We start from the raw sequence: 11024 nt of genomic DNA, 5'->3' as shown, positions 1-11024 counted from the left end.
ACCACCACATACTAGAGATTGGCAATGTCGCAAGATTTCCTCCATCTCGTCATCAAGAACACACCGTATTATACATTGATCTGGACAATGCTTCCACAAATACGGCTCATCCTAATAGTAATGTTTGACTGACGAAATGAATCTTTTCTTCTGTTGCCAAGTCGAATCAGGAGGTATGATATCACTAACTAAATAATTGACATAATCTACATACCAAGGAGTGACTGAAGATTTAATGATAAAGAGCTGCTCGTCTAGGAATTTTTATGAGATAAGAACTAAATCATTATCACCTTCATGATGCACAATTCGAGAAAGATGATTTACCACCACATTTTCAGACCCCCTTTTACCCTGTATCTCTAAATCAAACTCTTGAACAACACCCATTAAATCAGCCGAGGCTTTGCATCTTTGTTGGATAATAAATACTTCAAAGCTGAATAATCGGTGTAGACAATTACCCTTGAACCAATGAGATAAGAACGGAATTTGTCTAAAGCAAAGACAACGGCTAGAAGCTCTTTCTCGGTAGTGGCATAATTTAGTTGTGTGTCATTGAGAGTTTGACTAGCATAATAAATCACATGCAGGAGCTTGTCTCTCCGCTAACCCAAAACTGCTCCAATAGCATAGTCACTTGCATCACACATAATCTCAAAAGGTAATTCCCAATTCAGTGCTACTATCACAGGGGCTGTCGTGAGCTTCATTTTCAACACCTTGAACACCTTAAGACATGATGAATATAATACAAACTCCGCTTCTTTAAGGAGCAAGTTACATAACGGTTTTGTAATTTTTGAGAATTCCTTAATAAAACATCGATAAAAACCAGCATGACCAAGGAAACTTCGAACTCCTTTGATGAAGTGGGTGGCGATAACTTCAAAATTGTCTCAATTTTCGCCTTGTCTACCTCGATGCCTTTGACTGAAACTTTATGACCCAAAACAATCCGTTCCTGCACCATAAAGTGACATTTTTCCCACTTTAGAACTAGATTGGTTTCTTCACATCTTTGCAACACCGAGGACAAATTATCTAGACAAGAATCATATGATGAGCCAAAAACTGAGAAGTCATCCATGAATACATCAATACAATGCTCCACCAAGTAAAAAAAAATACTCATCATGCACCTTTGAAAAGTAGTAGGCGTGTTACACATCCTAAAAGGCATATGCCTATACGCAAAAGTATCGAAAAGGCATGTGAATGTCATATTTTCTTGGTCTTCTGGTGCAATAGGAATCTGATTATAACCAAAATACCCATCTAAAAAACAATAGTAAGCATATCTAACATCAAATTAATGAACGGAAAAGGAAAATGATGTTTTCGAGTCTTATTGTTCAATTTCCTATAGTCAATGCATACTATCCATCCTGTTGTAGTCCTCGTCGGAATTAACTCATTCTTGTCATTCTTCACCACTACAACTCCACCCATTTTCGGTACCAAATGCAAAGCACTCACCCATTTACTGTCTGAAATTGGATATATTATTCCAACGTCTAATAACTTCAAAATCTCAGCTCGTACCACCTTTTTCATATTTGGATTTAATTTGCGTTAATGATCAACTGAAGGCTTGTAATTGTCTTCCAACAAGATCCGATGCATACAAATGGACAAATTAATTCCTTTGATGTCACATCCTGACCCGGGCTCCACCACCACATCTCGAGCTCAACTTCACCGTAGCAAGATATTATCCGCTTTGGGCCCCGACCATGTCATCACGGTTTTGTTTCTGGGAACTCACACGATAACTTCCCAGTGGGTCACCCATCCTGGGATTGCTCTCGCGTGAACTCGTTTAACTTCGAAGTTCCTACGGAACCCGAAGCCAGTGAGCTCCCAAAAGGCCTCGTGCTAGGTAGAGATAGGAATATACATATAAGGCTTTACAGGATCCATTCCCCTGGGTGATGTGGGATGTTACAATTCACCCCTTTAGGGGCCCGACGTCCTCGTCGGCACACATCTGGCCAGGGATTGACTCTGATTCTAAATTGTCACATCCCGGCCCTAGCCCCCACCACATCCCGGGCTCGACTCCACCGTAGCACGATATTGTCCGCTTTGGGCCCCGACCATGTCGTCACGGTTTTGTTTCTGGGAACTCACACGATAACTTCCCAGTGGGTCACCCATCCTGGGATTGCTCTCGTGTGAACTCGTTTAACTTCGAAGTTCCTGCGGAACCCGAAGCCAGTGAGCTCCCAAAAGGCCTCGTGCTAGGTAGAGATAGGAATATACATATAAGGCTTTACAGGATCCATTCCCCTGGGTGATGTGGGATGTTACAATTCACCCCTTTAGGGGCCCGACGTCCTCGTCGGCACACATCTGGCCAGGGACTGACTCTGATTCTAAATTGTCACATCCCGGCCCTAGCCCCCACCACATCCCGGGCTCAACTCTACCGTAGCACGATATTGTCTACTTTGGGCCCTGACTACGCCCTCACGGTTTTGTTTCTGGGAATTCACACGAGAACTTCCCAGTGGGTCACCCATCCTGGGATTGCTCTCGTGTGAACTCGTTTAAGTTCGGAGTTCTTACGGAACCTAAAGCCAGTGAACTCCCAAAAGGCATTGTGCTAGGTAGAGATGGGAATATACATATAAGGCTTACATGATCCACTCCCCTGGGCAATGTGGGATGTTACATTTCATGTCAGCAATACTCCACCCAATTGTCATTCTATTCATTCTTAACACTCTCAATAGTTTTTCTTCTTCAACTTCACTCAAATTTGCAGAAATTATGACAAGTAAAGTCCCAACAGCTCCCAAGAAAGCATACTTTAAATGGGATAGCAATGGTTTCAAATTTAAGGTAGGTGCAACTATCATACTTAGCTGTGATTTTGAAGGTGCAGGTCCAAGGTCTTCGAACTTCTACCGTCCACTCTTTGCAACCGATTTAAAAGCATCCAAGTAAAGAGCACATTCCGCTAAAATTTGATTTTTATCTTCTGAAGTAGCAACATGAACTAGTGCGGCTTCCATAAGATCATTGGGTTTCTCAACTTTGAATTTTTTTGAAATAGCGGTATCAACTAGATCGACACGAAAACAATCTTCCACTTCTCTTGGAAATTTTCCAGCCTCGAACACTTTAAATGTTACTTTCTCTTCCCTAATTCTCAATGTCAAAACCCCTTATTCCACATCAATTAAAGTCCTTGTTGTGATCAGAAAGGGCCGACCCAAAATCAACTGAGTTTCATAATCTTCTTCCATATCCAACACTAAGAAATCCGCTAGAAAAATCAGCTTGTCAACCTTCACTAACACATCTTCGATAATTCCTTCTGAATATGCAATTGATCTATCCTCCATCTGCAAAGAAATAGTAGTGGGTTTAATTTCACCTATTCCAATGTTCTTAGCAATAGATAACGGTAATAAATTAATACTAGAACCCAAATCACATAACGCTTTTCCGAATAAATTAGTGCCAATAATGCATGGAATTTTGAAACTCCCTCTATCTTTTTGCTTGAGTAGAAGCTTTCTTTGAAGGATTGCACTGCATTCTTCTGTCAACTGAATCTTCTCATGATCGCCAAATTTTCTTTTCTTTGAGATGATATCCTTTATGAATTTAGCATAGTTCGGCATTTGCAAATAGAATATTAATCTCCAATCTCTTAAACATCTCAAAGAATTTGAAATAATTCTCATTTAACCTATTCTTCTTAAGCCGCTGAGGAAAAGGAATATGAGGCACATATGGCTTCACAGGTTAGACAACAGGCTTAGCTAGCGGCACAGCGACAATGGTAGATTTCGGATAAGTGTCGGCAGTGGATCCCGTGGTGGCTGATGGTTGTAAGACAGCTGACAATGATTGCTGCTCTTGTACAGTTTCTTTGACCTCTTCTTCCTCAATATTTGGTCCTAAATCCACTCTAGTCTTCACTTGTTTTCCATTCCGAAGAATTATTGCTTTAGCTTGCTCATGATTTATCAGGTTAACTCCAGTTTGGCTTGGAAAATAACCTTTTTCTCTAACTGCCAATGACTGAGCTAACTGCCCCATTTAGACCTCCAAATTTTTTATAGAAGCAACCTGGTTTTGAAGAGTTGTCTCAGTTTTGCTCATAAACTGATTTGTATTGACAAAAAAAATATTCATGTTACCGGCAAGTTGAGCTATGACATCTTCCAAATTATTCTTCTTCTCTTGAGATTGGAAACCTGATGGTGGCTTTTGCACATTCTGATTGTTGACCCATGAGAGATTTGGATGGTTTCTCCATCCTTGATTATAAGTGTTAGAGTACGGATCATTACCAGGACGTCTGTAAGCATTCACCATGTTCGCTTGCTCTTAAACAAATTCTGGAAATTCAACACCATACGGACAACCAACTGTGGCATGACTAGGAACTACACATATGGAACAAACCTCTTGAATTGGTGTACTCCCATTCATAGAAAGCAAAGTGTCCAGTTTACTAGCAATCGCATCGACTTGTGCCTTTGAAGCAAATTCGGTAGAATTATTAATCTGAAAAACTCTTGCACATCTTTCTCTTGCTTCAGAATGTTGCATTTTGAGTGCTAGAGTATCAAAAAGTACTTGACATTCGGCTGGTGTCTTCTTCTTAATTGATCCCTCTGCATAGTTGTTCACTGCAACTTTGCTTGAAACTGTTAATCCTTTATAAAATATCCGCATGAGAACGAGAGTAGGCAAACCATGGTGCGGACACTGAATAAACAAATTATTGAATCTCTCCTATGCCTAAAAAAAGTCTCATTTGTATGTTGAGTAAACTGCATGATATTATCTCTTAGAGCATCGGTCTTCTGGGTCGAGAAGAATTTCTCCAAAAATTTACTTTGAATATCGTTCCAACTCGTCAAGGTTCTAGGCCTCAAAGAATTCAACCATGTCTTGGCTTTGTCTTTCAAAGTGTATGGAAAGACCTTCATCCGAGATGTTCCTTGGTGACTCCTTCTACCAATGCCATGTTTGACACCATATTGAAGATATCTCTAATATGTGCCAATGAATCTTCAGTGCTTATGCCATGAAAAGAAGGCATCATATTAAAGTGGATAGTCTTCAATTCATAATTCCTTGCAGCTGCAGGAAGAGCTATGCTTGATAGTGATTCTGAAATGGTTGGAATATCAAGATCTCCCATCGTCTCATTTTGAACTAACGCCATCTTGCTCTCTTGCTGCTTTTCTTTCTCATTGACTTCTCTTTGTTCTCTTCGGATTTCATGGAGTCTTTTCTCAATTTCTGGTTCAAACTCAAGTAATACACAATCCGACGAACAAGTACCAAGCATTCACCTTAAAGAAACAATGAAAAAAAATGAGAATGCACCGAGAAAAATTGATCAAAATTAAAAAAAAAACGAAAATTAAAATTAAAATAAACTAAAAAATCACAAAAGTAAAATTAAATTAAATTCGATCTGAGGCAGCATCGCCAAACACTTGTTGTTGATAATTGCAAGTGTACAATATCATACAAGTAATATAGTGATAAGTAGGGTGTCGTTCAAACAAGGATCGGATTAACCTAAATTTACTATTGAGATTGACTCTAAACGTAAATAAAAGAAGGATTACGTTGACAAATTCAAATATGCAAAGATACGAAACGAAAGTAAAAATAACACTTGATTGATCACGAAGTAAAAGTGAATGAATTATAATTAATATATGGAAGCATTACGACATCAGGTTCCTTATTCTCAATCCAATATAATCCCGTTATTCATATTAACATCAAATTAATCCCATGTTGCTAGCAATTATCCCTTGATTCGTCAATATTTCCTGTCAGAATATACTAACTGTGTTCTTAACTATCTACCCATGCTATGTCTAGCCATAGATATAGATAATCAAAACCCTTTATGCTCAATGGATAATTACACAATACTACACAAATCATAACCAATATGTCTACTCAATTATGTAATTCATGGTAATTGTTATGAGAAGCAATCTACTAAACTCAACCTGTCAATCACAATTTAGTTCTTCACACAAATAATGGCCAATTATTTGATAACGATAAGGCACAATAATAATTACTCAACATGAAAATAACCGAGATCAATATAAAATAACGAGAATTAGATGTTCATGATAAGAGTACACCTTGCTCCTAGCAAAAGGACTTAGTTCATGGTCAAACTAATAACAAACATGGATGAATTCGAAGACATAAAGGAAACCTAACACTCCAATTTTGTATGTATGCGATACGCCCTGCAAATCTGCAACCTTCTCTCTGTCGTTCCTCCCACTGGAAGTCTGCAAGTGTGCATTATATCTCCTCTTTTTCTCCCCTTTCTTGTTGTACTGGGCTCCTCCCTTCTATATGGGCCTTTTTCTCTTCTTAAAAATCCCCGTGCCCTTTGGACTCTCAAAATACCAATCCCTTTTGGAAAAACATAGCTGAATGCTTTGCACTTGCAATTAAATTGGGCTTTCTTTAATAATCCATGATTCTATATGATATAGTATTCCATACTTTGCTCCAACCCATCAATTCACATCCCACTCGGTAATTCTTTTTGTTTCTCTACTTTAAGCTTCCAATTCCCTGCTTTATTCACGAATTATCTTTTCTGCAAAAATTCACACAAAACACATTAAACTCACCAATTTAATATAAAATCATGACTAAATAATAAGTGTAAGAGGTATAAAACCTGCATATAAAATCAACCTAACATGCAACCTTCCAAAAAGGACTCACAGCAGACCACCCACTGTTCGGAGAAATGATCATGAAAGAAGATTTAACTCTGGCAGATTTCTTTGCTCTGGAGGAGAAGCATGCACTTTGGGATGAGGTTTGACGAGTAGAAAAGGTGCCCGAGCAGCCTTGAAAAGAGTCGGCAGTGGCTCAAAGGAAGGAAAATAGGAAGCAGTCCAGTAAAGACAGGCAGCAGGACAAGCATATGAATCGACCCATGATCAAAGAAGGCCTGATGACCAATAATTATTCTAATTTCTCAATTCCGATCCATCAAATCCTTCGCGACATCAAGAACCAGCCATGGTTGAAGCTGCCGAAACAATCAAAGGGAGATACTTCCAAGTTGGACCACACCAAGTACTGCGCATTCAACTGAGGTCCCGGTCACACAACCAACGACTACTACACTTGGAAGAATTATCTAGAAAAGCTTGTGAAAGAAGGCAAGGTTCACAGATACTTGGACAAACCAGCTGTGCAGCCTAGAAGGAATGCAGACGATGACGAGGAGCCTCCAACCAAAACGATTCAAATTAATGGCATCTTTACTGAATTCGAACACTTGAGGGCCACTAACAACTCCAAAAAGAGGAAGATCTAGCATGCTCTACTAGTTTCACAGGTTCAAGCAGTCAATACCCAACCTTGACCCATCATTGGCTTCACCGAGTAGGATGCAGAAGGCGTCGATTTCCCATATGACGACACACTAGTAGTATTTGCCCAACTAGCCCATGCCATAGTCTATAGAATGATGGTTGAGAACCGAAGTGCAGTCAACCTACTTCAACTCTTAGTCATTTAAAAGATGGGCCTGGAAAGCACAATCATATGCCAAGCAGAGGTATTCATCGAATTCAACGGGTACACCTCAACTACTATCGGCCACATCACATTTGACGTGAAAACCCTGCAAGTTGTCTCAAAGCAGACGTTTATGATCATAAGTGACCCATCTCCCTACAATGGGATTCTTGGGAGACCTTGGTTGATCAAGCTGGATGCCGTCACTTCCGTCATGTATCAAAAAATCTTATTCCTCATCTCGGGAAGAGGAGTCGGAAAAATCAAGTTTGACCAAGCCGCATCCCGACAATGCATTGTGTAAGTGTTGGAAGAGTCAAAGAAAAAGACCTTTACCCCCATAGAGGCTATCGAAGTCCAAATGGATGAAGATGCTACCAAATAGCAATTACTGCAAGTGGATCGAGAAGATAACACCCAACCAGACGAGATAGGATGGAAACTCGAAGAAGATGCCAAATACATCATTCTTGATCCCCAACAGCTGGAAAAAATGGCTAGAATCAGCTCACGTTTAAGCCCAGTTGAGAAAGAAGAACTCACGACTTTCCTTAAAGAAAATCGAGACATCTTCGCATGGTCACCATCGACATGCACTGCATCGACCTCGAGATTACCTGCCATAAGCTCCACGTCGACCCAGCTACCAAACTAGTGATCCAAAAGAAAAGACGTAGCACACTCAACCTGGCTTGCCAACATTGTGTTAGTCATGAAAAACATAAGGGCAAATAGAAGGTTTGCGTAGACTACACCGACCTTAACAACGCATGCCCAAAAGATCCTTAACTTATCCCTCGGATTAATCTATTGGTAGATTCAACTTTTGGGAGCCAGCTACTTAGCTTCTTGGACGCATTCTCCGGTTACAACCAAATGGCTATGTACTAGCCCGACAATGAGGAAATCGCGTTCGTGATTGAGAGAGGCACCTACTACTACAAGGTCATGCCTTTTGGCCTCAAGAACACGGGAGCCACTTACCAAAGGTTAGTAAACATGATGTTCAAAAAGCAAATTAGGCTAACCATGGAGGTCTATGTCAACGACATCATAGTAAAGGGCAAGCAATGGTCAGACCACATCCGCAACTTGGCAGAAACTTTCAACATCCTCAAAAAGTACAAGATGAAGCTCAACCCCACCAAATGCACGTTTGGAGTATCTTCAGGCTGATTCCTAGGGTATTTAGTAACCCAACGAGGAATTGAAGCACATCTCAAGCAAATCCAAGTGATCCAAGAGATGAAGTCTCCAACTACCTTGAAAGAGATCCAAAGCTTGACCGAATGAGCATTTGCACTTAACCATTTTCTCTCGCGGTCCATCGAGGGATAAAGAGTGTGAAAAAGCCTTACAGGACCTAAAGAAGTATCTTGCATCACCTCCCTTACTATCCAAGCAGGAAGTAGCGGCGGATTTATACATTTACCTGGCAGTCTCTGGAGTAGCAGTGAGCTCTACCTTTATATGAGAAGAGCTGGGGCCTAACTACTAGCATTCTACACTTCTGAAGCTCTTCTCAATATGGAAACAAGATATCCAAAGATCGAAAAAGTAATTTTAGCTCTAGTTGTTGCGGCTCGGAAACTCAAACCATACGTTCAAGCTCATACAGTCATCGTCATGACTCATTATCCTCTCCGTTCAATCCTACATGGTTCAAACGCTTCATAACAAGTGATGAAGTGGGCGTTGGAACTTGGCCAATACGGTTTAGTTTTCCGACCTCACACGACGATAAAGGCTCAAGCCTTGGCAGACTTCATAGCGGAATTCATGCCTAGCCTAGGCAACGCAACAAAGCAGCCCAGCAACGCCCTAGAAGTAGTCGAGCACACCTTAGCCACGCCTGCTCCCCTCAACGGAGATTTCTAGCATTTGCATGTCAACGGCGCATCCAACTACAAGGGCTTAAAAGCAGGCGTGGTCCTTGTCACCCCAGACGGCTCAATGCTCGAGCAGGCAATCACTCTAGGCTTCAAAGCATCCAATAACGAAGCAAAGTACAAGGCCCTACTGGCAGGCCTCTGAATGGCAAAAGACTTGGCGGTGAAGAAACTTGCAATTCATTTCGATTCCCAACTAATCACCAGCCAGACTACTGGGGAGTACATGGAAAAACATCCAAAGATGGGGTAATACCTAGAGAAGGTACGCAAGCAGCTTGAGGCATTTCAAACTTACACTCTCACTCAAGTTTCACGGGCAGACAACGCCCATACAGATGCGCTAGCCGGTCTAGGCTCCGCCCTCGACTACCAACTCAAATGCTTTATTCTAGTGGAATATCTAGACAAACCAAACATAGAGATAGAGCCAGCAACCGAAGTGTCACAGGTTAGTATAACTCCTAACTGGCAACGTTCTATTATAAACTACCTAGTCAATGGCACACTTCCCCCGAAAGGATTGGAATCTAGGAAGCTCAAAATCAAGGCAGCATGCTACTACATATGGAATGGCATTCTCATCTGAAGATCCTACACCAGACCACATCTACGCTGCCTAGTGCCTCTTGATAACTTGAAGGTTCTAAGCTCAATCCACGAAGGTGTTTGTAGAAATCATTCCAGAGGTCAATCCTTAACACATAGGGCTCTTAACGCAGGCTACTACTGGCTTACCATACGCCAAGATGCTAAGGAGTTAGTACAAGAGTGTGACCATTGCCAATGCTATAAATCAGTACCAGCACTTCCTACTAGTGAACTACACCCGCAGACGAGTCCTTGTCTGTTCATGCAATGGGCAATCGACCTGGTAGAACCTATGCCGCCTGCTACTGGGGGCAGAGGCATAATGATCGTGGCAACCTATTACTTCATCAAATGGGTAAAAGCAGAGCCCATGACGACCACAACTCAGACGGACATGGAGTGCTTCATATTAAGGAACATCATTTGCCGATTTGGCATCCCTCAGTCAATCGTCACCGACAACGACCCACAATTTATGGGCAAAGATTTGGCGAAATTCTTCCAAAAGTATGGCATCAAGCAACACATGTCCACGCCAAGATATCCTCAAGGCAATGGGAATGTCGAAGCATCCAACAAGATGATCCTCGACTATGTCAAGAAATCCTTTACCGACAAGAAGGGAAAATGGCCAGATGAACTCCCTGAATATCTATGGGCATATCGCACCACCAAAAGAAGAGCAACCGGTAAGATTCTTTTCTCTTTGGCATTTGGTTCAGAAGTAATCATTCATCCCAACATCATCGTGCCAAGCATCAGCACTCTACTGCCAAACATTGAGCAAAATAATAAGGAGATGGCCACAAGTTTAGATCTAGCAGAAAAGAAACGCGAACAAACCATCACCCGTATCGTAACCTACCAGCAGTAGCTCATCTTCAGTTACAACAAAAGGGCCAAGATCCGGCAGTTCCAACCCAGAGATCTAGTCCTAAGAAAGGCCTTCATCACTGCCCGCAGAGAAAGCTCCCAAAAGATGGATCCCAT

The 11024-nt window shown here is 41.3% G+C and overlaps 1 pseudogene; it reads left to right on the top strand.

The window, feature by feature from the left end:
- Window positions 1-4714: 4714 nt before the first annotated feature.
- On the top strand, window positions 4715-4820 carry LOC126627565 (small nucleolar RNA R71; annotated as a pseudogene).
- The last annotated feature ends 6204 nt before the right edge of the window (window positions 4821-11024 follow it).

This window comes from Malus sylvestris, chromosome 6 (assembly GCF_916048215.2).
Source record: "Malus sylvestris chromosome 6, drMalSylv7.2, whole genome shotgun sequence".
NCBI classification, from domain to species: Eukaryota; Viridiplantae; Streptophyta; class Magnoliopsida; order Rosales; family Rosaceae; genus Malus; species Malus sylvestris.
Note: the sequence above shows the minus strand (reverse complement) of the source record. Positions and strands in the feature narration are given on the sequence as shown.